The 27,584-nt window shown below is 41.7% G+C and overlaps 1 long non-coding RNA gene across 1 annotated transcript in view; it reads left to right on the top strand.

Moving 5' to 3' along the window:
- The window catches only part of LOC117360837, a 46,809-nt gene extending 33,148 nt beyond the window's left edge, over positions 1 to 13,661 (top strand). The window contains exon 3 of the long non-coding RNA XR_004539533.1: positions 13,541 to 13,661. This is a non-coding gene — a long non-coding RNA (uncharacterized LOC117360837). The remainder of the gene's footprint in view (positions 1 to 13,540) is intronic.
- The last annotated feature ends 13,923 nt before the right edge of the window (positions 13,662 to 27,584 follow it).

The raw sequence follows: 27,584 nt of genomic DNA, 5'->3' as shown, positions 1-27,584 counted from the left end.
GGTGGTTCTTCCACACGAAGGTGGGAAATCTGCGTATTCCCAGGGACCGGGGCGACAAATCATAGTCTCAGATTTGCCGCCTTCTTCTTCAGTCACTCAAACCGAGAGAATGGTATTATGTTCAGGTTCTAGGCTCCATGGTGGCAACGCTGAAAGTGGGGCCTTCGGCTCGCTTTAACATGAGAACGATACAGCAGTTGCTTCTGTTCCGGTAGTCCCCGGAATATCAAGGCTGCAATAGTAGTCTCTAGTGGAATCCTCATGCATAGCTCAGCATGAGATGCTGGCACAGTGAGATCAATCTGTTCAAATTCATCGCTATTCTGTCTTATAGTCACCAAGAATGCCAGTCTGTTGGATTAGGGGGCTCAGTGTCTCCAATCTTCAATGCAAGGAGTCTGGTCTCTTCAGGAGGCTCAGTCCTTGATCAGTCTTCTGCACTTGTGGATAATCGGGCGTTTCAGGACTATACAAGGGGGGCTATTTTAACAGTGTCACGATGGTGGCATTTTTCAGTAGCCAGAGCGGTACGCCCAGTCTTTGGTTGCCCTGTGAGGCAATGCACCTCCTTCGGTAGGTGGTAGCTCATCTTTCTCTTCTCTCGGAGGATCACATTCCGGGACAGGAAAAATATTTAGATATAATTCTTCAGCAAGAATCTTCGTCTCTTCAGAAATTGGGAACTGTCCGCTCAGTCGTTCAAGCTCATTGTGTACATGTCAGATCTATTAGCACTCCAACTTATATTCTTGTCTCGAAATGCACAGCTTTCTCAGTTTTTTTCTAGCTGCAGAGAGCGGGAGGCATAAGGGGGTAGACACGTTGGCTTATTACTGGCTTCTGAGTCGTCTTCTTTACCTGTTTCCCTTGAGATGATAGTTGGATGTGTGTTTCATCTCATGATTCGCTTTTCAGGTATGGTGATTTGGGTACCTCTGGATTTTCTACTCCGTCTATGCTATGCGGATCTGAACCATTTGTTGGTGGGCGAGCCGTTGTGGTTTCCAGAACCTATGTATTTGCTCATCCAGGGGTCGATTAGCAGGGAATTTCATCCAACTTTAGTGTTACAGCCTAGATATTGAAAAATCATGGCTAAGGCGTAAGTGGTTATTCTTTCCTTTTTGAATGAAGTGTAGCCAGCGGCGTGGAGGGGCATAATAAAAAAAAATCATCTAAGTCCCCTTTTGGCCTAAGTCCCTAAATGTTCAACCCAGAAGCAGGGAAAGTGTCCATAACCAAAACAAACGTCCATGTTTTGATTATGGCCTTTCTCTGCCTAAACGCCCAATCTCCACTACGTCTAAAAGTATACCCACACCATGTCTACACTTTTTAGCCATAATGAAACAAAAATAAACGCCTAAGCCCCAAACGTCCAACAGAAGGGCTTTTAGGCAAAGGAGGAGCCAGTCCTTCACCTAAAAGCTGGATTCTGTAACCGGTGTCTGTCAAAAACAACACCAGTTACAGAATCTCCCCCCCCCAACGATCCAGACAGGAGGGTGCCCAAGCCCTCCTGCCATGTCAAACCCCCCCCCCCGACAACATCGGGGCAAGAGGGAGCCCAAGCCCTCTTGCCCCGCGGCAGCCGCGACCCCCCTGACTCGATCGGGGCAAGAGGGAGCCCAAGCCCTCTTGCCCTGCAGCAGCTGCGATCCCTCCGACTTGATTGGGGCAAGAGGGAGCCCAAGCCCTCTTGCCCTGCAGCAACCGCGACCCCCCGACTCGATCGGGCCGGGAGGGAGCCCAAGCCCTCCTGGCCCAGGCGACCCCCCTACCCCCACCTCCCCACTACATGACGGGCAGGAGGGATCACAGGCCCTCTTGCCCTCGACGAACCCCCCGCCCCCCAACATCCGCGGGTCATGGCAGTTCGGGTAGAGGAGTGATGGCATCGAAGTAGGGGAGATGAGACATCTCTCCTGCCAAGATGGTTAGGTTGCCAGGCCGCTGAACTGATGGCGCCAGCGGCGCCTCTTTTCTCTCTATGCATTTAGAGGCAGGGGAAAGGCCTAAGCTGGTTTTAGATACATCTAAAAACCAGCTTTGGTTATGGGTACTTGGACGATCAGGCTTTTTGATTGTCCAAGTAGCCATTTAGGACACTTTTTAGACTTTTTTTTTTTTATTATTACCCCCTTAGTGTATAATTCCCTTAAGCTTCAAGGGATATCCATTGATTTTTACAGGGGCCAGGTGTCTCACTCTTCGCTTGCTTATCAGTCAGATGTAGTTCACTTTCTCTAAGGACTACACCATTTTCCTCAACCTGTTTAGAAATCCTGTCTGGACTAGAGTCTTAACATAGTTCTTAAGAGTTTACAAAAGACACCGTTTGAACCTTAATCTAATCACACTCTAAGGATGTGAAGTTAAAAATGGTATTTCTTGTACCCTTAGCTTCAGCTCGGCTGGTTTTCTGTCTTGCAGGACTTCTGTAGGGTCCCTTTTTATGTATTACAAATTCTGCGGTGTTAGTTCGGACAGTACCATAATTTTTTACTAAGATGGTATCAACCTTTCATGTTGACCAGTCTCTTTTCCTTCCTCCTTTCTGGGAGAACTGGGAAAGACGTGATTCTCTTCACTGCGCTTCCTGGATGTGCGTAGAATTCTTCTACTCTATCTACTGGTTACTAATGACATTCGCTGTTTCCATCACCTCTTTGTCTTATTCATGGGATGCAACAAAGGTATGGCAGCGTCCAAGGCTTCCATCACTTAATGGGTCAAAGAGACCATTACTTCTGCTTACTTCATAGCAGGAAACCAGTTGCTCGATGAATTTAATGCTCATTCAGCCAGAGCGATGGCTACTTCCTGGAATCAGTACTGAGGTTTTTTCCTTAGAGGTGATTTGTTGTGAACCTACTTGGTCTTCTAAGAATACCTTTTCTAAGCATTTCCAGTTCCATGTGACAGTACGTACAGAGACTACTTTTGGTTCTTCGGTCATTGCAGAGGTGGCGTTCGCTTCCCACCCAGATTGAGGATTGCTTTGGTAAATCCCACTAGTCTCTGGATTCATCTGCTGCTGTTGCTAAGGAAGGAAAAATTATGTTCTTACCTGTTAATTTTCTTTCCTTTAGATGCAGCAGATGAATCCAGAGCCCCACCCTTTCTGGATATTTCTGTCAGTTTAGGTTTTGAGATTTTTGGAAGTTTGGGTATGACTCTCGGTTTATATTTTGCGAGTTTCGGAAGTTGTGCTCTAGTTGGTTGTTGTATTCTGTATTATTATCTGTGAACTTTGTTATGGGAAATAAATATTTTACATGCTAAGCATATTACTGGTTGCGGATGCTTAGGCAAGGAGCAATACTGAAGAGTGCCAGCCAATAGGACCACCTGTTAATCAGTTTCTCTATATCCACCTGCTGGTAGATGTGTGCTATCCAACTAGTCTCTGCATTCATCTGCTGCATCTAAGGAAAGAAAATTAACAGGTAAGAACATAATTTTTCCATCTCTTAATTTGTGAACCACACTGAACCGCAAGGTTGCTGTGGTATATAAGAAATCATGTTATGTTATGTTTTTTCCTAGGGAAGACCCTTCGTAAAGGTTGGGCCAGGCAGATCCCAACTCTGCCGGACACCCGCTTGCCAGTTACCCACAACGTATTACAGCTCTTCTCGAATGCCTTGGGGGCTATATGCTCAACAGAATCGAAACGGAGCTCTTCAGAGCAGCTTTATCCCTGGCCTTCTTTGCTGCCCTGTGTATCTACGAGCTGACTTCAATCTAGACAGTACTAACGGGTGGGCTGTGCCTTGACGATGTAAACGTCCAAGGTGGAGCAGTATCCATTCGCATTGCCAGGTCCAAGACAGACCAGAAAGGCAGAGGGCAGATGATCACCTTGCACCGAGTTTCTGACCTGTCAACATGCCCCATCGATAACCTCCAGAATTTTATGGTGGCCCGCCCAAAGGGGAGTCATGTCTTGCTGATCCACCAGGATGTGAGCCCACTCACAAAGTTTCAATTTACTGTGGTATTCCGTAGGGCACTGAGGTGGGGCAGTGTCCTGAGTGCTTCAGCATGCATTCATTCCGCATTAGAGCTGCCACGTCCACTGTCCATAATGGCCTACCAGGGGCAGAAATTCGAGGACTGGGTCACTGGAAGTCATGTGCTTACCACAGCTATATCAGGCCCCTCTCTCAGGAAGCCGCTTCTAACCAGTAATATCATCTCTTCCAGGAATGCGCAGAATATGGATCATCGGGTAAGCACACGTCTTGAGAGCACGGGACAGACTACTCAAACGTCCTACCAGTGCAAACCTGGGATTTGACCCAGGAACTGTGGACATCCTCTGGATAGGAGCTCATGAGATGAGATGGCACCAACTCCTCCCATACGTTTACAAGTTGCTGGGAGACAAACCTCAACAACATGCACTAATCTTACACCTGAGGGACCATGACATCAGAGGATCTTCTTGCAACCAGTTCATCTCTGATGCTAAGAAATACATATTTAAACTAGCTCTTCTCCTTGAAGACATGTGGATCCTCTGGTCTGACATCATTCCCTGCCCAGAGCCTGGTGCCTCCTGACTATGGATATGGGGGTGGTGGGGGTGGTAAAGAAGATGAATCACCAGATTGGCTGATGGACTGAAGGCCTGGGGGGGAAAGAAAGATCTGGCACAAGTGGGACCCCACCATCATCCCTGATCATTATCTTTCAGATTGGACACTTCTTTCACACATAGCTACCAACCAAATTATTAATGACTTCCAAGAGGCCTTGGAAAAAGTATTCTAGGGTAGAGGGCTGTCAGTGAAAAAGGTGTTTATGGGGACCTGAAGCGAATGTCTCAGGTTGTGGCGGATGCACCTGAGCCCTAAAAATTCCGGCCAAATATTGAGACTGGACTCTCGCAGTGAGAGCATACTACACCTACAGGTGGACTAATGAAGTAATGCAATGGCCTCGCTGGAAAAGAGGATGGCAAGTCATGGAAGGGACTGAAGGGCATGCTCCCTCGCTGGAGGTTAAGGCAGGAAGCAAGTCCTGGAGAGGGCTTATGGCTCAGGTGCTACCTAGAGTGTTATTTCATGCATATCATTAATAAAATTGTGGTCTTTATTCCAAGAACTGTCTGTGATTTTATTCATAATGCCAGGAGCTGGGCAGATGAGGAGGTGCAGCCTACCTATATTGCTGATTAAGCTAATTTAAATAATTAAACTAGGCACCTAGATCAGCTAGGTGCACCGATTTAGGAGCCTAACTTTAGGTGTCTTTTATATAATCAGGGCCTAAGCGTGCATTGCTGAATTAAAAAAAATTTTTTTTTTTGGAAAGGGGCTTGCAATGGGTGGGGAATTAGGGTGCCTGCGTTAATCAGCCAGTGGGTTCTATCAGCAAATTCTAACCGGTTTACACAGAGTTAATGTGGGAGCATTTGGCACCTCCTAAACAGAAGGTGGTAGCAGGGAAATTCTATAACCAGCACCTAAACTTATGCATTGGTAGGCGCCCTACCAATGCCTAAGTTAATTGAAAAATGCTGTCAGAATTGGCAAAAAACAGCAGTGTTGAAGCACCTGAGGCCTAAATAAAAGGTGGCTGGCCAAACCCATGACCCCCCCCTCAAATGCTGATATTCCTGACAACCACCTAAGCCCCAACACCCCCCCTCCTCCCATACCTTTGGCTGTAAGGCCAACCAGAGGGATGCCTACACCCTCCGGCTGGTAGGCCTGCCTCTTTACAATGGTGGGCCTTCCCCTTCCTAAAGCATCTTGATATGCACCGGGGAGGAGCCTAGGCCTCCTTCCCAGTGCATTCTGGGATACACTAGGAATGACCTGACTCTGATTGGCCAGATACCAGCTCAGCTGATCAGGGATAACTTTCCCTGCCTAATCAGTTTATGGCTGCTGCGGCCTGACTTTAGGATCCTGCGGTGGCATAGATAGGCAGCTGAAATGTAGGCCAGGGATTTCCAGGCCTACATTTCGGCCGCCTATCTTGGCTGAATTTAGGCACGATTCTGTATCTGGCACTGTCATTTGATTGACACATGATCAGCAGCCGCTTTTTAGGCAGCCATCGACATTTTAGGCAACGGTTACAGAATCCGGCCTTAAGTGCTGCCGTGTTTGTTTTTGCGGGTCTCACACACTAATAGAAAAATTAGCACAGGACCTGCTAAAATAAAAAATAAAAATCCCTATTTTTCTGGCACCATTAAAAATGGGCTTAGCATACAGGAAAGTCCTGCGTTAAGATGCGCTAAGCACATTTTGTAATGCATTTTAGTAAAATGGCCTGTAATGAGCTCTGCCTCTTGATTAGCATCTAACTGATCATTATTTTCTTGGAATGTATTTCATCTGTAATTCACAGAAAACTGTCTGCCTTAGCATCGGTTCAGTGAAATCATACATAATTTTTCCACATAGGCACCTGTCTCACAGTATATAAATGCATTTCTTTTTTTATAGCAGTACCTGAATGCTATTAGCGCAATATAACCTTAGACCGGTATTCAGCAAAATAAGATACAATATGTTAAAAGAACAGCCCACCTAGGTCACAGAACAGCAGTCTTACGGATGTGGAATATACTGCTTTTCTTTCAGATCAAGGAACCTGTAGCCCAAATACAACCAGAGCATTTGCGTTCATTTGAACAACTCAGATAATTATGGAGGACTAATTAATTCAAAATCTGTTTAATCAACACTGTACCAAAGCTACAGCATTTTCTCCCTTAGGCATCAGCAAAGGCTTTTCAACTGCTTTCCGGCTGCAGTTTATCACTGAAGGAAATCTATAAGCAATATATATATATACTGTATATATTTTTTTTTTTAAAGGAAAAACGGTTTTTCCGAAAGCTAATAATTCCAACAGCTTATTTGAAAAAACCCTTTCGTTTGATACCAATTAATACATTCAGACTAAATTTTAACAATTTATGCAAAAAAAAGTGTCAAAATATTCCATTTAGGGGAAAATGAACAAGAATATCTCATTTTAATAAGGAAGTTGAATAATTTATACTAAGGACAAAAGTCTTTTCATTCCTGTATGATGCTTGTTGAAGGTTCTTATGTTACTGTTACACCCTTCCCCCCCCCCCCCAAATAGCCAGTCTAGTTAGTCAATTCAAGCACCATGTTGCAAAAAGCACCTTCAGCAATCTTCAGGGGCCAAATCCTTGGTGTAAATCAGGTTGTCTTGGAATGAAATATGAAGTATTTTCATAGGAATATTCCTTGTTATGTGTGATTAGACAGAAAAGAAATCTAGCTGCTATACCGTCTTTGCTTATTGGTTTTCTTTTTTTTTTTTTTTGCATCGACATTCTAATCCAATCTAATACAGGATTTATGGATCACTCTTATACCAATAATGGTTCAAGGTGATTTACAATAAGATACCCGTAATAAACAGCAGGGAACTTACAAAAATAAAATATGCTAAGGCATAAGCCCTTATACCAGCCATAGAGCTAGTGTGTCAGTGCCTAAGTGCTGGAAATATCTGTGGAACTTATAGTATCCTTTAAGTTATTCATGTAAGTTTGAGCCCCAGCCATGTATACACCTCCTTTCGGAAACAAGTGTTATGAGTGTCGGAGCTTTTACTGCCGTGGTCGGCGATAAAAATGCCTAACGTGGCTTCATAAAAGGTGTGTGTGTGGGGGGGGGGGGGGATAAGTTAGACTGGTAAGTCTGACGTTGGTGCTGGGCAAAATAGTAGATGTGACTCGCTTGATTACTCTTTCCAAAAATACTAGGACTAGGGGGAATGCAATGAAGCTACTAAGTACCATAATAGATTTAAAATAAAATAGAGAAAATATTTCTTCACTTAACATGTACGGTAATTAACATAGAAACATGATGGCAGATAAAGGCCAAATGGCCCATCTAGTCTGTCCATCCGCAGTAACCATTATCTCTTTCTCTGTCTGAGATATCCCAAGTACCTATCCCAGGCCCTCTTGAATTCAGACACAGTCTCTGTCTCCACTACCTCTTCTGGGAGACTGTTCCAAGCATCTACCACCCTTTCTGCAAAAAAGTATTTCCTTAGATTACTCCAGAACCTATCACCTCTTAACTTCATCCTATGCCCTCATTGCAGTTTCTTTTCAAATGATAGAGACTAGATTCATGTACATTTACATTATGTAGATATTTAAACATCTCAATCATATCTTCCCTCTCCCGCCTTTCCTCCAAAGTATACAGATTGAGATCTTTAAGTCTGTCCCCATACGCCTTATGATGAAAACCACATACCATTTTAGTAGCCTTCCTCTGGACTCCATCCTTTTTATATCTTTTTGAAGGTGCAGCCTCCAGAATTGTACACAATATTCTAAATGAGGTCTCACCAAAGTCTTATTTGCCAGAGAATGTGAGGGCTTAGCAGGGTTTAAAAATCTGGAGACTGCACCTTCAAAAAAGATATAAACAGGATGAAGTCAGCCCAGAAAAGCCTATTAAAATGGTCATTGATCAACACCATAAAGTGTACGAGGACAGATTTAAAGATCTCAATATGTATACTTTGAAGGTAATGCAGGATAGGGGGTGATATGATAGAGACATTTAAATACCTACATGGCAGAAATGCACATGAGGTGAGTCTCTTTCAATTGGAAAAAAAAAAAAAAGCTCTGGAATGATGGGGTATAGGATGAAGGTGAAAGGGGATAGACTAAGAAATACAGAAAATACAGGTTGTGAATACGTGAAATAGGCTCCCGGTGAAGGTGGTGGAGCTTAAAAATGTATCTGAAATTAAGAAAGCTTGGGATAAGTACATTGGATCTCTAAGAGAGAGGAGGGGATACTAGATGGCATGGATAGGCAGGCCATATGGTCTTTATCTGCTTTCATTTTCCTAATTTTCTACATTTCTAATCTTTAATGGAAAGTGACCTCTTGGCTGACTTTGATCTGATTAGCCACTTCAAACTCTTTCAAAGATTTTTTGAGCTATTTATTTTTAGTACTGCATTCTCCTGACTCAAATCATTGACTACTCACTTATAATCCATTATTCTAACTCCTCTTCTAACAGCATACCATTTGCCCTCTGATGTCCAAGATTCTGTCCCTGATCCTACTATATATACTTGAATGTTTTTATTGTTCCCCCTTGCCCTAATTATTCAGTCCCTTGGGTTTATATTCATCTATGCAGGCAATATTCAGATCCTTTCCCCTTCAATTCACATTCACCTTTGCTACAATTTTGGTACAACTAGATAGAAATCCAAATTGATTCCTTGAAAATGAATGCCATCACATTGCCTTACCATGGTTCACATTGTACGCCCTCTATCCCCTCTATTAAGAGAACTCCATTCCCCTTCAGGGACTTAATAAAAGTCCTAGGGATTACATTAGACAGTGGTCTAACCTTTCATAATCACATTTCATATGTTTTCTCTGGCTCTTTCTTAATCTTTAAGATCTGCACATTTCGTTCCTTGCTCAGATCTCCTCTCTCCATACTATTCGGTTTGCTGTCATAATCTCTAAACTAGATTATTGTAACTCTATATTTTGGTCTGCAGTCTATTCAGCTCCAGAGACTATAGCTTATACAAAGCATATCTCAGCTATTAAACTTCTTTTTGGTTGTAGGAAGTCTGACCACGTCTCTCCTCTTTTCCATGCAGAGTGCTGGCTTCCTGTGATCTACAGAATTCCTTTTAAAGTCAACAGATTCAGGCTGGCTATCCCTTCTTCTTGCCTGACTTTCTTATTTCCTATCGCTCATGAAGAATGCTTCATTACTCAAAGCAACAATTGATGTCATTTCACCATATTTGCCTGAATATTACTAGTTAGTTCTGTTTCAGGATCTCGGTTCCAACTCTCTGGAACACCCTTTCATATTGCATCAGATCAGAATCTTCATTCAGCAAATGTAAATCTTCCCTTAACGTTCTACCAGAATCCTTAGCTGCCTAACCTCTTTATTTTCTCCTGCTTGTTTCTTCTGCATTGGCAAGAACCAGGATTGTGAATATACATATTTGCAGTGGCGTACCAAGGGGGGGCCGGGGAGGTCCACCCCAGGTGCAAGCCCTGAGGGGGTGCTCCCGGTCTTGGCGTCCAGTTCCCCCCATCCCCAATGTCTGGATTTTCCCCCCGGCCCCCCGCACCATTTGCGGTGCAGAAGCAGCCTGCAGCGGGATCGCGATGCCAGCGATCCCTGTGCTGCTTCCTCTGCCGCGGTCCCACGGTCCCGCCCCTCTGACATCAGAGGAGGGGCGGGACCGCGGCAGAGGAAGCAGCACCGAAACAGCGCAGGGATCGCTGGCATTGCGATCCTGCTGCGGGCTGCTTCTCTACCGTAGGTGGTGCAGGGAGGCCAGGGGGGCAAGCGGACCTAATTCACCCTTCAGTGTGACTTGAATCTGCTGGAGGCTTCAGGGTTAGGACTAGAAGCAGTGCTAAGAACTGAGCTAAACACTGGCATAATAGTTTTCCCTGTTTTGTGAGCCGGTGTAGAGTCCGGTGAAGCTATTAGCTCTAAGGAGAGAGCTGTGCTGAAAATAGAAGAAAACTGAACTTTACTTTTCTTTGGGCTATTTGGTTTTGGCCTTATGAATAAGAACCAATGCCTATTGTTTGATGCCATTCCTGACTTTATTTATTGGCAATTAAAAGTGATATTTTGATTTGAATCACAGCAGCAGTGGGTTTATTTTTGGTTCCTGTTTTTTCTTTGGTTAGTCTGGTCCTGCAGGGCGACTCCAGTTCGGGTCACACGCTATTTGGATTTTTCCTTTGCAACCACAGGGGGCGCTCTAGAGTCCCGTTCAGTTCCCCATGTACTTCTGATGTCATGATAATTCAGACATAATTTATGTTATGTTATGTTATGTTATGTTTGGAATAATGGTTACATATATGAGGTTCAATAAAATAAAATTTTCACTCCCTGTTTCTATTATGACCATTTATTCCGTTTCATGGTTATTACCAAAAATATTTTTTTACATGGGGGGGTGTCAAAAAATGATGGGCCCCGGGTGCCACATACCCTAGGTACGCCACTGCCTATTTGTGCTTTTCCTTTCCAATTTACACCTCTTCAATATTGTATCCTTTCCTCCTGGTTTGTCCCTTTGGTATTCATACAAAAGAATAATGTCAGCAGTTTCTTCAGGCCTTGCACCTCTATAAACTGTAAGCTTGTGCATTATTCTGTAATGGTAACCATAATAATTGTAAAGCCTACATTTCTGAATAATGCAGCAGTCTCTATGCTAGCCTGTGCCTACATCTTGTTCTTTTCCGATTTAGTTTTATGTGCTTCTCTACTCTTTCTAAGTTCTTTTCTTTATGTGCTCTCTTTGTTAGCCAACAAGTTGATCTATCTTTGAACCCAAATTCACATCATGTTATATAACACATCTGCAACTGCTGTGTGTGTTGGATCTTACTAACTTGCAAACAATTAATTTAATTTTCTTTGCTAATTTTTAACATTATGGGGATAATTCTATAAGTAGGCACCTGAATGCCAAATAGTGAGCTCCTGTTCTATAACAGCAGCTGGTCACCCAGATTGCATTATAGAATAACAACACAACCTAATATCAGAATGCCTAAAATTGAGGTGGCTGCAGTTATACCAGGCGTAGGCCTAACATAACTGTGTATGCCTAAGTGCAGTAAAAAACTTGACTACCTGGTGGTGGACTCCTGCCCCGCCGCTGATTCCAGTCTTAAGGACTATGTTTTCAAGCTAAGTCTTATGTTTTTTGATACCTAGGAGCTGGCTGGGGGGATCACTTTATATTGATTAGGATTATTCATTGATTTGAGCACAAGGGAGGGGTCCGGTGATGGTGTGCATGTGGAGGTCAGTGGACCTTTATCGTTTTGTGTAAAGCGCTGGAGAAGTCTCTCCCTTCGCTTACCTTTCACACTGAGGACTCTTCTTACATATTATACTTATTATATTTAGTATTCAGTGCTTTTGACAGGGCGGGTCACTCTGAGAGTCTATTAGACTTTTTCTGCTTTTTGTTGTATCTTTTAAGTATCTGCTGCAGTATTTTTTGGGTCTGGATTGTAAGTGCAGTAAAGGTGCATAGAACTTATTCTATAAGTGGTGCATGTAACTGGCAGCGCTGCCTGTGCACCTACCATTTTCTGCCCATGTAAACGCCCTCTTGCATGTATGTACTTTGCTATTTATTCAAACCCTGACATAATAGTGCTTAGCTGTATACACATACTCATGAAAGTGCCAGTATTTTATTTATTTATGCACACATGTGGCACATAACAGTAAATGTGAACAGTCAGTCAGAGAATTGCCCTTTATGTGACCAGATTCTTCAAATAACATAATGACATGAAAAATTAATTCAGAGTACATCACGTATTTCAATAATTCTAAATCTTTAAGATTGTAATTAGAGTTCCATGGGTAACTTGGATGGATTACAATTTTAGATCAAGACTTCAGCATCATGGAAAGGTTTTTTCAGGGTATGTTTGTGAGTAAGCCAACCATATGTTACACCAAGAAAAAGGCATGCTAATTACTGAATTACAATTAAATCAGTAAGAAAAGGGAATGTGGCAGATCCATTAAACAGCACTAATACAGTACTTTTTCTACTGCATTGTGGGAATATTATCTCATCAATCCAGAAGTATAAACACCTTTTAGATGATGAAATTTAGAGCAATTATATAAGAACCTAGATTTTAATTACTATTGGTATACACATGATCAGTAAATATTGCTGTCCTATTTCTTCCTGTCTTTCTTCCTGTCCCCATTTGAAAGTCTACCTCTGACCATCCCTGATCTATCCCAAAGCTATGTTTGGGGACAAAGGGACAGGCGATCATGGAGAATGGTCTCTCTCCCTGCTTCCCTGCCCGCCGCCACAAAAACTGCAGGAAAGGCATGTCCAGACACCGGCCCAGAAGCCTTTTCCCTGACGTCAATTCTGAGCCTGCCAGGCAGTGATTAGCTGGCCTGGAACTTCCTTTCCAACATCAGAATTGACATCGGGGAGAAGGCCTCTGGGCCGGTGCCTGGACATGCCTTTCCTGCGGTTGTTGCGGCGGCTGCGGACCAGGTGCATATTTTAAAAGTCATCTGCCTTGACATCTTTGAAAAAAAAACACCAAAACTCGTAAATGATAATTAACGTTTTCTCTGTGTGCTTTGTGGTTTTTTTTAAAAAAAATTTATGGTTACCATTAGGAATTAATAAGATATTGTGTGTACATGAAAAATGAATGGAAGAAATTGGGTCTGGGGTGGGGCTGGGCAGGATTGGGGACGGGACTGAAAATTAATAGATGTCCCGTTTTGATGAAAAAAAAAATAAATGGTCACGTTAGTTATACTGGCAGACTGATGTTCCATGTAGCCCAGTCTCCTGCTTCCAACAGTGGCCAATCTGCCATGTACTTATGAGTACATGGCAGAATCTCAAATAGTAGCACTTCAGGACTCTTCAAAATCTTGAGCAACTGTTTGATGTGCTAACTTTCTTTGCTTTCTTTCCTAGCTCTACTAGAGAATGAGACAGGGACAAAGTTTGCTCCTGTCCTTGCAAGCTCTGTTCCTATTGGCTCCATCTCCATTCCTGCCTCGTACCCGTGAGCTCTGTCCCCAACCCCACTCCATCCCCGTGGATTCTGTCCTCATTTGTACAAGCCTTGAACACTTATGATTTTATATTTAAATCTTTTTATTAAACTATTAAAAGGGACAATATTCTATACAACATTTTATGAACCACAAAGAGAGCCTTTCATTTCTACATGATTTTGTTAAAGCTTTCCCAAAGCTTCAGTTGTCCATGTTTTCACATCATCTGGAAAGGTAATTGGATTGCCTTTTAGACATGGGTGTAGAATGAGTCTAAACTGTGTAGAGGATGAACTGGAAGATTAGGGCCAGGTTCTGTAATTGTGGCCCCCTTACAGAATCACACCTAAACTTAGGCATCTGTAATGTAGGCCAGGGTTTTAAAGGCCTACATTATAGGTGACTAAGGGCTAGATTCACTAAGCAAATGGATCGTGTACCGATCGGTTTGTGACCTCTTTGCAACCAGATTTTCCTCCGACCTGATTCACTAGCCTCTGTGCTGATCCGATTCCGATCCGTGCATGCAAATGAGGGGAAATAGCATGCAAAATAGGCAGGCAGCGATTCACTAAACAAAAATCTTGAACACCGACTGGGCTGGCCGATCAACAAGAAGCGACTGCTGGGGACCAGTCGCTCATGTCCTTTCTGACTGTCCTGCCAGCCCTGCAATAAACCTGCTTTCTGCCTCCCCGACTCTCTCTCTCTCTCTGCCTACCCAGCTCTCCTGCTCTCTGCTGCCCTTCCCTGCAGTGCGAGCCCGTGGTTTTAACCCTCTTTAAACCCACAGGTTAAAACCACGGGCTCGCACTGTAGGGAAGGGCAACAGAGAGCAGGAGAGTCAGGGCCAGTAAAAAAAAAAAAGTTTTAAAAAAACAGACAGCAAACACATGCACAGACCATCTACAAGCAAAATAGATGTTCTGCGCATGCATCGGAATCACTACCCAGCGATCCGTGTCGGATGGTGGAGTGCCTCTGATCACCCCCATTTGCATGAAGATGGTTGGTGAATCGGTTGGCCTGTCTCCAATCGCCCACGGATTGGAAGGTTAGTGAATCTAGCCCTAAGTCCTTTAGAGCAGTGGTTCCCAACCCTGTTCTGGAGGACCACGAGGCCAATCGGGTTTTCAGGCTAGCCCTAATGAATATGCATGAGAGAGATTTGCATATAATGGAAGTGTCAGGCATGCAAATCTGCTCCATGCATATTCATTAGGGCTAGCCTGAAAACCCGATTGGCCTGGTGGTCCTCCAGGACAGGGTTGGGAACCACTGCTTTAGAGAATCACACCTAGTGGTGCCTAAGTCTTTCTTCACCCTTAAACATGTCTATCTCTCAATTAAATTTTGTTTTCAATTATGAGCTTGTTAAAGCTCATTATTGAAGCCAATTTACTAATTAACCTCCCCTTTTACAAAATCGCAATAGTTTTTAGTGCAGGCCGGCGCACTGAATGCTCTGCGCAGCTCTCGACACTCATAGAGTTCCTATGAGTGTCGGGAGCAGCACAGAGCATTCAGCACACCAGCCTGTGCTAAAAACCAGTTTTGTAAAAAAGGGGGGTAAGTTAGGCACCTAACTTTAGGCATCTATTTATTTAGGTGCCTTTTACAGAATTCCTCCCTAAGTGTTTATTAAATGTTAGAAATGTTCCTTAATGCCAGCAACAGTAAAATAATTCAGCAGCTGGGTACATGATGGGAAGGACGTTGCAGATGGTAGGAGTCTGATCAACAGAGGCACATCAAAGGCAGACAAGATACAAATGATGTCATTTAACAGTTGTTCATTGAAATCCAAAGCAGCTTCTGCAGTTTTTTTTCATCATTGAATTGAGTTACCAATTGCCATTTGCCAGTGGCTATGTGAAACAGGCGTTGGAAATTTAGGCCAACATTTTGAATGCCTACATTCCCAGCACCTGTTTCATGTGAATTGTGACTATGGAGGCGCATAAGGATGCCTAAGGTCATTTCCAGCATTAGCCACACCTTCTTCAACCTTAGGCGCCTCCGTAACCACGACTAGCGCACTGGTTCAGGAGGCGCCAGTAGGCAGCTACATTTTTTTTCTTAATGGCGGTTAATTACTTTCTAACAATTTGGTCCAGATACGTTAGGCGGTGGTACAGCGCCTACCACTGCCTAACTTAAGCTGCCATTTTTAGAATCAGCCCCTAAGGAGCCAGTATTCAGCCAATGGCAATGGCAATGACTGCCACCACTGAAATTAGGCCTGGATATTCAGTGCTGAGACTTGTCTGGTTATCGCCGAAACATGGCACCTTGTTGAGTCAATACATTTGTTTTCTCAAGCTTTAATTTGATTGAATAAATCTCCCCTGTTTTATTCAATCAAATTGAAGCTTGAGAAAACAAATGTATTGACTCGACAGGATGCCATGTTTCGGCGATAACCAGCCAAGTCCCAGCACTGAATATCCAGGCCTAATTTCAGTGGTGGCGGTCAAAGTATGTTCTCCTAAAAGGGTATTCCATGTACCCTTTAAGGTTCTTTTTTATTGCACATCTGGGTACTGCCATTAAATATCCAGATATGTGCAGCCATCTGGCACGTAACTGAATAAGTGCCAATATTCAGCCCCTAACTGGCTATGTTAAACCAGCCAAAGACAGGACTGCTATTTATGTGGTCCTGTTTGGGCCAGTTAACTTAACCAGTTAAGAGTGGAATATCACTACTTATCTGGTTAGGTGTCATATTTACTCCAGGCCGCCCATGCAATTGTCAGTTTTGGCTTCAGTGGATAGACAGGATACTATATTCAGCAGCATCATCTGAGAAAATGCCTCTGAATATTCCCTTAGGGTCTGTCAGCATGACTTAACTGCATAACAGCCTCTCTTAATCAGTTATCTCACTTTGAATAATAACTCCTAAGAAACCTTTTTCTGAAGGATGGGAATGGTCATAAGCATTTTCTCCCTTTTGTTCTGAAAAAGCAACACCAAGTAACACTGTACAGCACAGATGAGATGTTATGTTGAATGGCTGGTTTTGTATAATTTACTGAAGTAGGGTACTCTGAATCAATGACATGCCAGTGGTATTGTGACAAGTCCTAAGGTCACAGGCTGCAGGAAACAAAGTGCTGCAAGATATTAAAACATGAAGTGCATTTTTCTAGCATTTTGCAACTTTCTTTCAGCGAGAGGGGAAAAAAGAGCATCCTTGGTTTAAATGCTATGAATCTGCTGACTGATGGTACATTGTTAATCAGAGTCAAGAGATCATTAATAAAAATAAATTATGTTTTTGTCATGTGTGATCCTGGAAAGATTAGTCAAAAATGGAGTTGCTGCTGCCATCTGGAAAGGCAAAGAAAGAGGTCATGGATATGTGTGGACTACAGAAATGAAGATAAACTAATAAGAAGATACTGCTTTCATGAAGGCTTTTACATTTTACAGAAATTTTGCATCGGAAACATTATTTATATGTTATTGTTCTTATCAACATTAGCATTAATGCTAAATGAGGCATTGCCAAGCAGAAAATCATTCCCTGCATTTTCAGATTTTAGGTGATATCTTTCTTTTTATTAACAGTGCAAAGGACAAAAACTACAGCATGGTCTGTGCATTTTCAGATTTTAAAACAATTCCTAAGCAGGCGACAAAGTCTTGTAGGTTTACATTTGCTTGTCTGTAATTAATTCTAACTAGATATGAATAAAAATCAGGTATGAACTGTTGAAGCAGAATGATTTGAATTAGGCCTCCAAGGCATTACTTGGATGTTTTTCAATGCTAAGTCAGAAAGAACATATAAAAGCTGGCAGAAACCCTGAGGCAAAACTGACATGTCCCTGTGTGAATATTTTAAATCATAATATTACATAATCTGTCGCAATACTATTCTTGTAATTCCACACAAAAAAAAAATATATATACAATACTACTTGCTATTAAGATTATGCAAATATCAATTGGCACATTTCTACAAGCCTAACAATGAAAAAATATGTAGATTGTTTTACCAAACCCTACAGTTTGATACAAAATGCAAGCATGTAGAGCATTTAACATATGGCATTCCCTGTCTCCTCAGCTGGTGTTTGCCATTCTGTTATTTTAACTTACTCAGAGCCTGATTCACTTTCTGCTCCACCCCAGACAGAGAAAGGGGGAAATTCTTTAGTTAATCAGTTAATTTTATGTGTTTCTCATTTTATGCATAATAATCATTCTTATGATTCATAGATTTTGATCAACTTTTTCGTTATGGATTTTGCTCTTTTAGGGGTGAATCGTATAACTGTGCCAGTGCTGTATACTAATACTTTTCCCTGTGTGGGTGCCACTGAATTTCAAAATGAAATGTGCATACTTCTGTTTTTAAAATTATGGGTTAATTCATGCACATGTATGTAACTGTATACTTGTTCATTGCTAAACACTAGCACCTTCCCAATCTCGCTCCCAAGAACAAGCTTTGATCAGACTGTATGCGCATATGCAGATGAAGCAAGTGTTGTTTTAAATGTGAAATGGAAGTGTTTTAAAAATTCACATGTGTTTAATACCACTAGCCCCTGGACTCTAAGGGGCAAATTCTGTACAGGACGTCTAACTTTAGGCAGCCACAATGTGGACGTCCATCAACTTAGGCGTCCAAATAAAGTGGATAATAAACCCAATTAATGACTTTAACAAGCATTAATTGGAACTTAGACGTCCAAATGCTGGACAGGATTCTCAAAATAGACGTCCATAATTTTGTAGACGCCCATCAGAAAAAGTTATGCCTAACAGGATAGGAATGGCCATGGCTTTGAAATAGACATCAATTTACAGAACTGCATGCCACTGAGCACCTAACGCCTAAAATGTAGGTTTGTAAAAACAGGTCTACTTTTAAGTGTGAACTGGGCGCTAGGTAGACGCAAGTTAGGTGGATGTGACTTAGGCATCAGTTAGGCGTGCTGGAGGTGTCCATATATAGGTGAACTGGGCTTTATTTTTTGGGCTAAAGAGGACTCCAGTTTGATATAAAGGTTAAAATATGTTTAATAATGCATTATATAAGCAAAGCACATGAAAAATATATATACACGTATATTGCATACTAAACTTCTATTTTGGGGGGTAAAGAGGATTTGTAGTTGATAATAATAGAAAAAGATGTTTAATATTGCATTACTCAAGCAAAGCACATGAAATATATATATATATATATATATATATATATATATATATATATATATATATATATATATATTGCATACTAAACCTCATTTCCAAAAGGTTAAGAAAATAAAAAGAGATACCCTACTCACAATGCCTGTGGTTCAGAGCAAATGGACGTGTTGGATGCACAATCTTGACATCATCAATTTGCAGCTAGAAGGCAGAATGTCACTAAAAAATAACAGGAACCCCTACCTAAATGAAAGCTCCTGTAGCTCAGTGGTTAAGGACACTTCTTCCATCTTCTACAGGTCATGGGATCTCATCGACACACCCCTCTCCAAGTACTTTAACAGTTTCTTATTGGTATCATATGAGAGTATGGATTGTGGACTTTGTCATTTACATTTGCAGTCTGCCCTTTTCTGCGTCCAGAGGGAAACTCCTAAGGTATCATCTCACATGGCAGGAACCCTTGCCTAAAAGGAAGTGCCTATGGCTCAGTGGTTAAAGGCATTCAATCTTCCAAAGGTCATGGATTCATATCCACACAATTCCCCCTAATACCTTAATAGCTTCTTTTTGGTCTCATAAGAGAGTATGGATTGTGGACTTTGCCATTTACATTACCACTCTGTCCTTTCCAGGATCCAGAGGGAAACATATTTACCCTGAAATGGTTATGATCTCCTAAGGTATCTTCTCACATGGAAAGAGATTGGGATTTGTATACTGCATTCTTGTAGTTTTACAATCACAGTCAAAGCAGTTTACATACATGTACTTCAAGGATTTTCCCTATCTGTCCCAGTGGGCTCACAATCTAACTAGTGTACCTGGGGCAGTAGAGGATTAAGTGACTTGTCCAAAGTCACAAGGAGCAGCATGGAGGTTTGAGCCCACAACCTGAGTCTGTAGCTCTAACTACTACACCACACTCTCCTCTCCTGCCTAAAAGGAAGTATCTATGGCTCAGTGAAACATAGAAATATGACAGCAGATAAAGGCCAAAGGCCCATCCACAGTAACTATTATCTCTTTCTTTCTCTGAGAGATCCTACGTGCCTATCCCAGGCCCTCTTGGATTCAGACACAGTCTCTAAAGGTTTTGCTTCCATCTTCCACAAGTCATGGGTTCAAACTCACAGGAGGCTGAAATAGGGTCAGGTGCCACAGCACATATTCCTAATTTTTTTTATAAATCAATAACAGAATAGTGCACTGAAACTTAGATTATAAAAGTGTAAGACTTAAACTAGCCACCAAATGATACATTTAGATAGAAAGTGTTAAGAAAACTACACTCAAGTTCCTCAGTTTGCCACACAGTTTTTGACGTATGGTAGCTGTCCTCATAGGAACCAATAACGTGTAATTTTATTTTTTTCTTTTTTTGTATATCAATGAACAACTTGTAAAGTACTTGTGCTTAATTTTTCATAATATAATTGCAATAGTAGCAAAAGTAGCAATTACTTATCTTTTTTATTTATTTAACGTAGCAACTGGGTCTGGCTCAATCCCCACCGACGCGTTTCATTTTTTCATCAGGGTCGGGGAAGGAGTAAACTGTGAAAAACACACAAAAATTAAAACATGACCCAGTAAATTAAAAGTAGTTACAAAGTCGAAGAGTTGAAAAATGCTAACAAGCTTACCAGAGCAGTTGAATATTTTAGCAGAACGCTAAGTCCATAGATATTGAGCCGGAAGTGAAAAACCGGCGAAAATGAGGCTATTAAATCCTGAAAAACCCTGGTCATGTGACTCAAAACTGGCCAATGAACTCGTTAGAAAAAAGCCTTTAACACAGAGCCCAGAATTAAATACTTGCTGTTAACCAATCGCTGGTCAAATTCAGACCATGGGGATACATAGTATTGAGTTTGAACATCCACCGCAGCTCTTTGATGTTTAAATTATGTTCATAATTACCTCCCTCCCACCCCATGTGTACAGTGTCAATGATGCGCCATTTAAGATCGGTGATTTTATGATTCATTAAAGCCCAATGGCGGACTAAAGGGGCAGTTTCAACCCCAGTGTTAACCCGGGATTTGTGTTCGTTGAGCCTGATGTTCATTGGTCTGGTAGTGCGTCCTATGTAGATTTTAGGACAAGGACACATAATCATGTAAATGACATGATCCGTCTTACAGTTGGTTCTAACTTTCGCGGTATAAATTTGACCAGTCTGTGGATGGCTCCAAATTTCCCCTTCTAAAGCATAGTTACACCATTGACACTGCCCACACCTGTAATGGCCCTTCACCATAGGGGGGTCAATTTGATTATGTTTATAGTGACCAATAAGCTCCCCTAAGTTTTTGGCTCTCTTGAAAGCAAAGATGGGAAATTCAAATTCGGGTCCAAAAATCAACTGGATAATGTGCCAATGTTTGAGTATAATCTTTTTAATATCATAGGCTAAGTGGGAAAATTGTTGAACACAAACCAACAATTTCTCGTCTTCAGATTTTTGTTTATATTGAAGAAGTTGATATCTATGAGCATATTTGGCTCGAGTATATGCTTGTCGTATTATATATTTGGGATATCCTCGCTGTTTAAAACGGTTCTTCAATATCCGAGCCTGAGATTTATATTCAGCAATGGAATGGCATAGTCTCCTTAGACGTAAAAATTGACTATGGGGAAGGCTGTTTTTGAGTTGTTGAGGGTGGAAGCTGTGATAACGGAGAAGGCTGTTCCTGTCGGTGGCCTTACGGTAAATTGTTGTTAATAATGATCCCTGCATTTTGAAGATAATCATATCCAAGAATGGGATCTCGTGCTGATTGATGGTGGCGGAGAATTGAATGTTAGGATCTACTTGATTCAACCAATTGAGAAATAAGTTGAATGTTTGAATGTCAGATTTCCAGATACAGAAGATGTCGTCCAAATAGCGTCTCCAGACAGTGATATTGCGAAACCAATGGGAAGTATAGATATGCTGTTCCTCCAACTGGGCCATATATAGAGTGGCAACAGAAGGGGAAATTTGGAGCCATCCACAGACTGGTCAAATTTATACCGCGAAAGTTAGAACCAACTGTAAGACGGATCATGTCATTTACATGATTATGTGTCCTTGTCCTAAAATCTACATAGGACTCACTACCAGACCAATGAACATCAGGCTCAACGAACACAAATCCCGGGTTAACACTGGGGTTGAAACTGCCCCTTTAGTCCGCCATTGGGCTTTAATGAATCATAAAATCACCGATCTTAAATGGCGCATCATTGACACTGTACACATGGGGTGGGAGGGAGGTAATTATGAACATAATTTAAACATCAAAGAGCTGCGGTGGATGTTCAAACTCAATACTATGTATCCCCATGGTCTGAATTTGACCAGCGATTGGTTAACAGCAAGTATTTAATTCTGGGCTCTGTGTTAAAGGCTTTTTTCTAACGAGTTCATTGGCCAGTTTTGAGTCACATGACCAGGGTTTTTCAGGATTTAATAGCCTCATTTTCGCCGGTTTTTCACTTCCGGCTCAATATCTATGGACTTAGCGTTCTGCTAAAATATTCAACTGCTCTGGTAAGCTTGTTAGCATTTTTCAACTCTTCGACTTTGTAACTACTTTTAATTTACTGGGTCATGTTTTAATTTTTGTGTGTTTTTCACAGTTTACTCCTTCCCCGACCCTGATGAAAAAATGAAACGCGTCGGTGGGGATTGAGCCAGACCCAGTTGCTACGTTAAATAAATAAAAAAGATAAGTAATTGCTACTTTTGCTACTATTGCAATTATATTATGAAAAATTAAGCACAAGTACTTTACAAGTTGTTCATTGATATACAAAAAAAGAAAAAAATAAAATTACACGTTATTGGTTCCTATGAGGACAGCTACCATACGTCAAAAACTGTGTGGCAAACTGAGGAACTTGAGTGTAGTTTTCTTAACACTTTCTATCTAAATGTATCATTTGGTGGCTAGTTTAAGTCTTACACTTTTATAATTTTTTTTATGACATTCTGCTATCTAGGTGCATATTGATGATGTCACAATGATGTCAAGATTGTGCATCAGACACGTCCACTTGCTCTGAACCAAGGGTATCTCTTTTTATTTTGTTAGCCTTTTGGAAATGAGGTTTATATATTGTGGCAGGGAAGCCCCTGTCACTGCCTCAAAATCTGCTTTAAACACTGCTACTAAAGAAAATGTGCCCATTCCTAAGCCAAGGAACCTGCCCATTAACTCTGTTCCCAATGCTAAGATCAGAGAGGCAGGGCAGAACAGAGAAGGCGAGAAGAACAGAATACCTGTTCCAAGTCCCTATAATTCCTTTTATAAATCACCTGTTCATTCTCAGGTTAAACCTCTAGTCAGGCAAGCTGATACAGCAAGAGTTAAGGAAAGGGGAGGAGCTGAAAGGCAGAATGTGCTCAGAGCACAAGTGGAAGTTTCACAGCAGGATAAACTGCTGAGAATGCACAGAAACAATCAGGAACCTGGAGGGAAGGTCGTTCCTCACAGAATAGGGAACAGAAGGCTAGGAACTCTGTCTTACTGCCTTCCGCTAAGAAACCTCCTGTACGAAAGCACAGTGGTTAAAGCTACAGCCTCAACACCATGAGGTTGTGGGTTCAAACCCATGTTGCTCCATGTGACCCTGAGCAAGTCACTTAATCCCCCCATTGCCCCAGGTACATTAGATAGATTGTGAGCCTGCCGGGACAGACAGGGCAAAATGTTTTGAGTACCTGAATAAATTCATGTAAACTGTTCTGAGCTCCCCTGGGAGAACAGTATAGAAAATTGAATAAATAAACAATTGGAAGGAAAAAGTTCTTTGAGCAGGGCTGGCCAAAGGCTACTCCAGAGGATAGCTTCTATCCAGCTTCAGAGTGAGGAGTCTCTTATAGAGGTAGAGGGAGATGTCTCTGAGGGGAATGAAATGGAATGCAGCCTAGAAGCCCTGGACTACATGTCTGAATACGACATGTGTCAGTCAGTAAGGTACTGTGTGGGGGAAGGGAATGAAAGATTGTTCTGTAACAATGGTCTAAAGTACTTAAAAGAAACATTTCTGTCCTCATGAGGGACTGTTCAAGGAATGAGCGTTTGATATGTGAATGTGAGGATTGGTTAGCAACAGAAATTAAACCAGACTCCCTGTATGCAAGCCAAGCATAATGAGTGGGGGAGGGGTTAAAGCTAACTAACGTTATAAGGAGGAAAAAAAGCCCTGAGTTGATTCAGTGACCTGGCATTGCACATCCCTGATAGTGGGAACTTTTGGAATGGGAATTTTAGACCATTACAACAAGGGTCAGTGGGGTATTTATAATTCAGGCAGTCAGGTGGGGAGAACTTCCTGAAAAACAGTGGGCTAAGCACAGGAGTGTGCCAGCCTATAAGGAGTGGAGCTAAAAGCCCAGGGCCAGCGCTGGTCCTCAGGGGCTATTGTATATAAGTTCTTGAAACTAGAATACTGCCAAGAACTGTGCCAAGCATGGCAGTAGGACTGTCAGAAAGAAACCCTGTTTAAAGGGAAATGTTTGGGGGGTTTATTTCTTTCCTGATTGATGCAAGAAGTTGCTGTAAAAGAAAACTTTTTGTTTGTGATAAATTTCCTTCCAAGCATCATCAGCCAGTGTAGCTGTATTAGAACTAGTGCAAGGTGAACTGGATAATAAAACTTGGAACTGTGAATTATTGGTGGAGAGGTTTTTTTCCTCAGTGCTTAATCCAGAATGGTCCTCGAAAGAGTGCTATTCTTGTGCCTGGGGCAGGAGCTGGATTGCCAGCGCAAAGCTTACTACTGGTCCTATCACTATATATATCATGTGCTTTGCTTGAGTAATGCATTATTAAACATCTTTTTCTATTAGTATCAAATAGGAGTCCTCTTTATCCCCAAAATAGAAGTTTAGTATGCAATATACAGTAAAACCTTGGATTACAAGTAATTTGGTATGCAAGTGTTTTGCAAGACAAGCAAAACATTTTATTAAATTTTTAACTTGATATACAAGCAAGGTCTTGCAATACAAGTACATACAGTATACACGCATCACATCATCACAACTGAGCCAATGGTTCTTCTCTCTCTGACGCTTCAAGAGTGTAGTGACTGTTCTAAATGAGCAAAGGCTTGCAATACAAGTACGTATAATATTTTGTATTAAAGTTTTGGGGTTATGGAACGAATCATCTGAGTTTCCATTATTTTTTATGGGGAAATTCGCTTTGATATACGAATGTTTTGAATTACAAGTATGTTTTCGGAACGAATTATGCTCGTAAGCCAAGGTTTTACTGTATATATATTTTTTTCATGTGCTTTGCTTATGTAATGCATTATTAAACATCTTTTGCCCTTAATATCAAACTGTAGTTCTCTATACCCCCCAAAATAGAAGCCCTGTTCACCTTTATGCTGATACCTCCAGCACACCTAGGTGACGCCTAAGTCGCTTCCACCTAACTCAAGCCTATCATGCGCCCAACTAATGCTCAAAAGTACACTTGCTTTTGAAAGGAGTCCTCTTTACACCAAAAAAATAGAGGATTTATATATATATTTAATGTGCTTTGACTGAGGAACATATAGGCCAAAAGAGGAATTGGACAAGTGTTGAAGTTACATGTTTGATATTTATCCTAGAGAAATGACTGCATGTAAATCAAGAGGATATAAGCTTGACTTTGGAATTGACATGTGGTTTATTATCTGAGTGTATGTGGTGCAGTGGTTAAAGCTACAGCCTTAGCACCCTGATATTGGTTCAAATCACCCACTGCTCCTTGTTACCCTGGGCAAACGGAACAGAAGGGAAATATGATAAAGGAGCCAAATTTAAATACCACATAGGATATAAGTGATATATAAATAAATAAAATATAATAGTGGTGAAGCATTTTACTGCATACAATTTTAATGTATTCTTTGATTTTTGATCTTGGAAAAGTATTATATGTTGTTATTACTTATTTTTAGTTTATCAGGTACTTTTGCTAGATTGTGAGCCTTCGGGACAAATAGGGTAGTTTTTCTCAAGTACTTAATTCATTTTAGTTTGATACTTTGTAAACCGCTTAGATCAGTAAAATGCAGGAGCGGTATATCAAATCTTAAATAAACATAAACATAATGTAAAAAACAGCACAAAATCACCATTCTAATGACATCATAATGACGTTATTAGGACATCTATATAACACCTAAAAGGCAATTCTGCAAAGGACGTCTAACAATATAGACGCTCTTAGATAAATATGTTGCCCAGATTTGGGTGTCTAAATGTGGACACAATCCCAAGAAGCATATACCACTTAGGCCCCCTCTTATCAAGCTGTTTTAGGGGTTTTTTCCCCCCCGCCGCTGTGGTAAAAGATCTGATGCTCATAGGAATTCTATGAGCTTCAGAGTTTTTACCGCAGCAGCCAGCAATAAAAACCCCTAACGTGATAAGAGGGGGCTACAATTGGCTAATAAACCATTAATGAGCAATAACTGGCCACTAACAATCAATTACTGATGTTAGTTGGTGCTATTCTCTGACTCTTGGCACTCAAATCCCATAGCATGTAATTCAAAAGGGGGCATGACCATGGGAGGAGTATCGGCAAGTCAGGGGTATTCTAAAAAGTTTCACAAGAATTTGCGGGAGCCAGTCAGGAAGCTACTCAGTTCCGAGCAGCAGCGCCAAAGCGCACTCCTACTCGGTGCCGCTCAGCAGCTGAAGAAACCAGAGCTCGCAGTGGCCACGGCAACAACTGACCAACTGGGTTAGCAGTGGGGCAGGAGTGTGGAAAGCTCATTCCTGCCCATTGCACCTCTGGACCACTAGGGATTGGCAGAGGAGGTACGATGGACAGAGCAGGGATAGGGACAGGGTGCAGAGCCTGGCGGTGGCCTGCAATAAGTCTGGGAAGGGATGCTGGCCTGAATATAAACTGGGACCCCCATTTTTGGGCCAATATTTTAGACGGGTGGGGGGTGGAAAGCAGAAGGAGTGGGGGGAAAGCATAGAGGAGGGCACGGGGAGGGGGGGCATTGCCCTGGGCACCTCTTACCCTCGCTATGACACTGCTCATGCTTCCACTCCCTCTGAGATGCCTGTACTTAGCTAAGTTTTGTATCATCTGCAAAAGATGTACTTTTCCTTCAAAACCTTTGGGAATATTGCTCATACAAATATTGAACAGAATTGGCTTCAGAATAGATCCTTGAGGCACTGCTAGTCTCTCTTTCTTCTGAATGAATTCCACTTACTGCCACCCTTTGTCTCTTGTCAATCAAATAGTTTCTGATCCAGTTAATCACTTGGATCCCATTCTCAAACCATGCAATTTATTTATGAGCCTCCTATGAGAAACTGTATCAAAGGCAATGGTAGATCAAATTTTAAATGCAGGGTGTACTTTGGATTGACAGAACTGGCCTTATGTAGCATCAATTAAACAGCTCCTATCATACTTGCGATGAACTGTACGAGGGGGTGCTGAAACGTTCTCAGCCCAACCAAGAAGAGAATGACATGGATATGGTTCAAAGAATGATCTGAAACAATGTAAAAAAACATAGAATTTCATTTCTGCAAATTGGCCCATAACGAAATAAAATAACATTCTTTTCAGCTACAGTGGCACAATAACACTCAGAATTTAGGAAGTTGGTTGGTTGGGCCGAGAGCCTTTCAGTACCCCCCAGGTAAGCTATCCAATATGAGAGGAAATAATTCTAGCACTATTGAAAAAAGTCCAAGAATGTTTCCCTTATGGCTTGCAAATGGATCAATTGACCAATAGAGGATATTCACTAACCCCCCT

The sequence above is a fragment of the Geotrypetes seraphini genome, chromosome 5 (genome assembly GCF_902459505.1).
Source record: "Geotrypetes seraphini chromosome 5, aGeoSer1.1, whole genome shotgun sequence".
In the NCBI taxonomy this organism is placed as follows: domain Eukaryota; kingdom Metazoa; phylum Chordata; class Amphibia; order Gymnophiona; family Dermophiidae; genus Geotrypetes; species Geotrypetes seraphini.
Note: the sequence above shows the minus strand (reverse complement) of the source record. Positions and strands in the feature narration are given on the sequence as shown.